The sequence below is a fragment of the Dermacentor variabilis genome, chromosome 1, assembly GCF_050947875.1.
Source record: "Dermacentor variabilis isolate Ectoservices chromosome 1, ASM5094787v1, whole genome shotgun sequence".
Classification (NCBI taxonomy): domain Eukaryota; kingdom Metazoa; phylum Arthropoda; class Arachnida; order Ixodida; family Ixodidae; genus Dermacentor; species Dermacentor variabilis.
Window position 1 is genome coordinate 11,867,851 of NC_134568.1, and position 6,518 is coordinate 11,874,368.

Consider the following 6,518-nt stretch of genomic DNA (forward strand, 5'->3'; position numbering starts at 1 on the left):
TCTTTAGCGCGCGCCTTTGGAACCCGCCGTCTTCTTTCTCGTCTTGTCCGCTCCCATGAGTTTCAACAGCTTCCGGCGCCGAAAAGGTTTCTTCTCATCGTTGGAAGCAGCGTTCAAGTGAGTAAAGATGTTGTACAGGTCTCCGAACGAGTCTTGTTTTCATTTTTAAGCGACAGGAGCGCGGCTTCGCGTCGACTCCAGAATACACTTCAATGACCTTGGCCAGGTTTCAGAAGGATCTAGCAGTGCGATATTTCCTTGGATCACCGTCATTTCTTGCTCTTTGCGTCGTTATCTTCCACGACATACGCAGCAACAGTTGTCCTGAGCGGGTCGCCCGCGCTTAGAATGTTAGCTTTCGCACTGGCGAAATCTTTGTTCACGGTGTCTCGAACAAGTCCTCTTACTGACCCTATTAAGAAACAGGTAGAACGCAGACGAACGACGTCCGGCCTGTTGACTAAGCCGACAACATCAGGCCTGTTGTCAGCTACTTCAACTCTTGCATTGAGGCCTGGAAATGAAGGAAGGCGCCGCGAGTCAAAGTCTTCGGCCAGTGGCAAGCCCCTCTTTACCAATTCTTTTGATGAATCGAAATTTGGCATTCGACACTTCCCTGAACGCACAGGAGCGGCGGATGTGGACTTTCGAGATCCCAAGGGCCCCCTGGTGCCTCGAGACTTTTTATTCTCGCCTACCAATCCGTGACATTGTGACAATCCGTGGTAATTGGGACATCACTGCGGATATACGTGTCACACGGTGCATTTGTCTGATTTGGAGTTTGTATTAAAAAGATCGTAATAGCTTGCCGCCGGTGTAGTGCACAAACGTAAAGGTTGGATCACAATAAATTTGTGACCTTTGTGTTGAATAAACACGTTGCATAGGATTAAGGTAAACACATTTGTACGCATCGCCGTTACTTGTAAAGTATTTAGCTAAACGCTTCACTAAAAAAAAGAAAACACTCGTGCACCGTACTTTGGCTTCATGTTAAAGAATAACAAATGGTCTAAATTAAGCCAGAGCTCTACACCGCGCCGTTCCTCCTAACCCTCAGTGCCGACTCAAGATGTTAATTCACACAATTTGAATTATTGCTCGCGAACCGTGATGTAAAAAAACAAAAAAAACCATCGCCCGAACGGGGGCTCGAACCCCGGACCGTTAGGTTAAAAGCCTAACGCTCTACCGACTGAGCTATCCGGGCGGACGGCGAGGAAGCTGCTTGTACACAGAAACGTCCGCATTTAAAATTTTCATTGCATTGAAATATTGATTCAAGGTGTAGTGAAGAAGCTGTCAAAAGCGCAGCACTCCGTTTAAATATATTGACACAAATTGACACATATTGACACGCGCACCGCTGAACGGCGCGCGTAAAGGTCGGCGCCATGAAAGACGATGAAGTGACGATGAAGCTGCACGTTCTTCTTCTGGCCCGCCATTAAAGAGAAACGTCTATTTTGTAACAATCCGTCTCCAATCTACGTTACATTTTTCTGGAGGAGGTGCTGGGTACATGCTACCACTCCCAGATCGAACACCGTCTTCAAGCCCAGTACGAAGAGTACAAGGCGCGAGTCGAGCTAACTCCTGTGCACGTACGGACAAGCCGCCGACTTCAAGGACGGCCACCTGAGCACGAGCCGCTACCCAACCAAGTCAGAAGGATGAGTACGTCGGTTCCATCATCTTCCTCGACCGCGCCGACCGAGGTCGTCCTCAACCAGCCGCGAATCCCCACGTCCTTCTATGGGGACACCTTCGAGGATGTAGAGGACTGGCTCGATCACTTCCAGCGTGTCGCAGAATACAGCGGCTGGACTCAAGAGCGCAAGCTACGCAACGCCTGCTTTGCCCTCGAGGCCTATGCGTGGACATGGTTTCAGAACCGTGAGGCGGCCCTATCGACATGGGACAAATTGCGACGGCAGCTAATCTGCACATACGCCAGCCTCGTACGCAAGGAGCGAGCTGAATCTCCAATTCATGCGAGAGTACAGAGGCCGAACGATATCGTCGCAATATTTGTCGAAGATATGTGCCGACTTTTACGACGCGCGGATGCGTCAATGCCGGAAGAAGCTCAAAAATTTGATGCGTGGTGCCAAGCAAGAGTTATTGGGTGGCCTATTACGCAACCCACCAAAGACCGTAGCAGAGTTTTGCGTGGAAGCCATATCAATGGAAAAGGCACAGCAGCAGCGAACACGGCAGTACAACCGCGACGTGTCGACCCTATCGCGTGACCCTCTCGCTATGCCTTTGGGGAATACCGACGCCTTGCGGGAGCTCATTAGGCTTGTTGTTCGAGAAGGGCTCCAAAAGCTTCAGGTTGCTCCAGCATCGGTACAGCGACTTGCTCTGGCTGAGGTCGTCCGGGAGGAAATCAGGCAGGCAGTCCAACTCCCTGAGCGAAGCGAGACACCCCAGCACGAGGTACGGCAGCCACAACCTCGCATGTCGTATGCGGAAGCAGCGCGAAGTTCGTTGTCCCCGATTTTTCGCGATGTGAGCGACGTCCCGGACTTTCATGGTGTGCGCACCGTTGAACAAGCAACTGGCGAGTTCACGCCTCGGCACACGCAATTCCTGAAACACGACCACCCCTCAAGAGCGACGTATGGCGCACCGCAGACCGGACGCCTTTATGATTCCATTGCGGTGAACCCGACCACCTCTACAGGGCGTGTCCTTACCGCCGAGCTGGCCTCCATGGATTTTCACTGAATGCGCCGTGCCTGCGCGATGGTGAATGCCCCCTGGAGATATAAGCATACCTCGCGGACGCCAGGACCTCGTTTGCCCCACGATCTTGTGAACCCCGGTCACCGTCACCAGCCCCAAACAGGTCTTCCAGCCCCCTCTTCACGCCGAGAGCAACGAGGCGTCGCTTACCCAGCCCTGCCTCCCGGGAAAACTGAGTCTAGCGACCTGCGGAGGTGAGGTCGCTGATGTTGCGAACGCTTAAGATCCTCCACTACGAAGACCACGATATGACGTATTTGAGACGCAGAGAAAGCAGTGTAGTTCCGTGTCAGTATCCTGCGACGTACCAGTTACCATAGATGACCACGAAGTCACGGCGTTAATCGAGACGGGTGCGAACACGTCTGTTATGAGCCTGAATCTCGCGTGTATACTGAACAAAGTTTCCACGCAAAGGACCGGAACTCAAATTGGTCCTGCAGGAGGGCACCTCATGACTCCAACGGGCCGGTGCACGGCGCGAGTCAACTTTCGGGCCTTCACGTACATCGGTGACTTCGTCATTCTTCCTGAATGTTCTAATGACCTTATACACGGCATGGATTTCCTTCAGGCGAACGATGCCATCATCGACCTGCAAGAGTCTAGAGTCAGCTTCGCTACTATGCAAGCCATAGCGAACAGTAATGACAACGACCATGACGTCGCGCTTCGCGTAGCTGACGACCACGTCACGCTGCCACCCAAGAGCAGCGTGCTTACCCTTGTCCGATGCGACACCGAGGACGACGCTGAAGGAATTGCTGAGGCGAACATGCCCCTGCTTCTTGAGTGCCACATTTGTATAGCCAGAGGGCTTCTTCAGGTGCGAAACAAATGTTCAGTCGTTTTGCTAACAAACTTTAGCAAAGAATATCGGCACGTACCGCGAGGAATGACAATCGCATTCGTTCGCGAAATCCCTGATGTTACTGACATTGCCACATTGGAAACCACATTGTCTCAGCAATCTGGGTTACCCAGCCTAAACGAACGGATTCACGTTAACGCCGCTTTGCCAGACCACCAGAAAGATCGTCTACTGAGTCTCGTGAATGAATTTGCGGGCTGTTTTTCAACGTCATCCAAAGTGCGGCGCACGTACATCACAAAGCACTGCACCATTACGGACGAGTTCGCACGTTCTGTTCGTCAGCATCCCTACAGAGTGTCTCCAGTGGAAAGGGAAGCATCAGGGGAATGAGATGCCCCAAGACAACGTGATCCAGCCGTCCACCAGCCCGTGGGCCTCCCCTGTAGTATAAGTCAGAAAGAAAGACAACACACTACGCTTCTGTGTAGATTGCAGACAGTTGAACCCTGTCACCAAGCGCGATGTTTATCCATTGCCACGGACGACGCACTGCATGGTCTACAACATGCCATGTTTTTTCTTCGTTGGATCTTGAATCAGGGTATTGGCAAATCAAAGTTGATGAACAGGATCGTGAAAAACAGCGTTTGTGGCACCTGACAGGCTTTATGCGTTCAAAGTTATCCCCTTCGGTCCCTGTTCCGCACCTGCCACCTTTCAGTGGAAGATGGACACCGTGCTTGCTGAACTGAAATGGCAAACCTGCCTCGTATACTTGGACAACGTTGTCGTGTTCTCGAGCACGTTTGACGAACACCTCGCACGACTCGAGAGTGTCCTCGCTGCGATCCATACTGCAGGCCTCCGCATAAAGCCTGAAAAATGCTACTTCGGGTTGCAAGAGCTCAAATTTCTTGGCTATGTCGTTGGTCCTCAAGGCGTCCGACCATACTCCCACAAGGCAGCTGCCGTCGCCGAGTTTTCACCACCCAGAGACACGAAGGCTGTCCAGCGCTTCCTTGGTTTGGGCGCATACTATAGGCGCTTCGTCGAGGGATTCTCGTGAATTGCTGAGCCTCTGACACGGCTTACACGCGACGATGTGCCTTTCATTTGGGCGGACGAGTAGTAGCAGTCATTCAATGAATTCCGCAAGCGTTTGCAAGAGGCCCAGTAATTGCTCATTTCGACGAAGACACTGACACTGAAATTCATACTGACGCCAGCAATTCTGGTCTCGGCGCAGTTCTTGTGCAGTGGCAAGCTGGTGCGGAAAGCACCATTACTTATGCAAGCCGCAGTCTCACCAAGGCTGAGAAAAACTACTCAACCACTGAAAAAGAATGCTGAGCGGTTGTGTGGGCAATTAGCAAATTCCGACCCTACTTCTACGGTAGAAACTTTGAGGCAGTCAATGACCACCACGCGCTGTGCTGGCTTGCCAACCTCAAGGATCCTTCAGGCAGACTAGCACGTTGGATCCTGCGCAACGACATTACAAGTGTACGACATTACAGTTGTCTACCAATCTGGAAGGAAGCACAGTGACGCTGACTGTCACGCGCACCACTCCATAAGACTTCATCGGACCCTGACCATGACTTGCCATTTGTCGACGTTATCGACGCCATAGAGATGGCTGAGCACCAGCGCGCTGACCCTGAGCTGCTACCGCTGATTGAGCACCTTCTAAGAGTTGAAGGTGTTTTACCCCGCTCGCTCGTGCGCGGCTTATATTCATAGTACTTGCACAACAGCGTCCTTTACAGCAAAAAGTGCGGAAGCGGTCCCAATACGTACCTCCTTGCCCTGCCGTCAGCGCAGCGCCAAGACATTCTGCCAGCTTGCCATGATGAGCCATGCGCGGGACACCTGGGATTCGCTAAGACATTAGTATTACAGGCCCCGGCTTTATTCTTCTGTACAACGGTACGTGAAGACCTGCCGCGATTGTCAGTGCCGCAAGAAACCACCAGTAAAACCGGCCGGCTTTCTCCATCCTGTGGACCCTCCTCAAGCACCGTTCCAACAAATAGGAATGGATCTACTTGGGCCATTCCCACTGATCTCTTCGCGCCGCAGATGGATAGTCGTCGCTACCGACTACTTGACCGGGTACGCGAAAACTGAAGCTATCCCTCAAGCAAACTCGTATGAAGTGGCCAAGTTCTTTGTACGTCACATCGTCCTACGACGTGGTGCACCGTCTGTTGTCATCACCGACCGCGGTACAGCATTTACAGCGGAACTTATGCAGGACGTTCTCCAGCAGACGCATAGCTCTCACCGCAAGAGCACAGCGTATCACCCTCAAACCAATGAAATAATGGAACGTCTGAACAGAACGCTGGCTGATATGCTCTCCATGTATGTCGTCGTAGAGCACAAGATGGGACTAGATTTTACCCTATGTGACTTTCGCGTATAACACTGCTGTACAGGAGACTACACAGTTTAAGCCGTTCGAACTTGTATACGGGCACCACGTCACGTCAACATTTGACGTCATGCTACCTCTGGCTGATAATAGCACGACCAGCGAACACGTGGAAGAGTTTGCACAAAGAGCCGAAGAGGCACGCCAACTTGCTCGGCATCATATCCGGAGCCAATCATACCGACACCCTTCGATACAACCAGGGTCGACGCGACGTCCATTACAATACCGGTGCATGCGTGTGGGTCTGGACGCCCGTCCGTCACCGTGGATCCACCGGTATTTCGGTCCCTACAAGGTTACACGCCGCCTCGGTGACGTGACCCACGAAGTCGTCCCCTGCAGTTCTGACGCCGGTTCACGCCGTCGTCGTCCTCGCGCTGAAGTTGTTCATGTAGTGCGCATGAAACCATGCTATGCGCGTACGTGAAAACCGAGATGCACCTGAGGAGCTCCATTTCTTATGTCGCTGAAAGAGCTTTGTGACGCGACCGAGATGGTCGCTTTTCGCAT

At 52.2% G+C, this 6,518-nt stretch overlaps 1 non-coding gene across 1 annotated transcript; it reads right to left on the bottom strand.

Annotated features, from left to right (window-relative positions):
* Positions 1-1,140: 1,140 nt before the first annotated feature.
* Positions 1,141-1,213, bottom strand: TRNAK-UUU (transfer RNA lysine (anticodon UUU)). The gene has a single exon. It is a non-coding gene; the product is annotated as a tRNA-Lys (tRNA).
* Between the last annotated feature and the right edge of the window lie 5,305 nt (positions 1,214-6,518).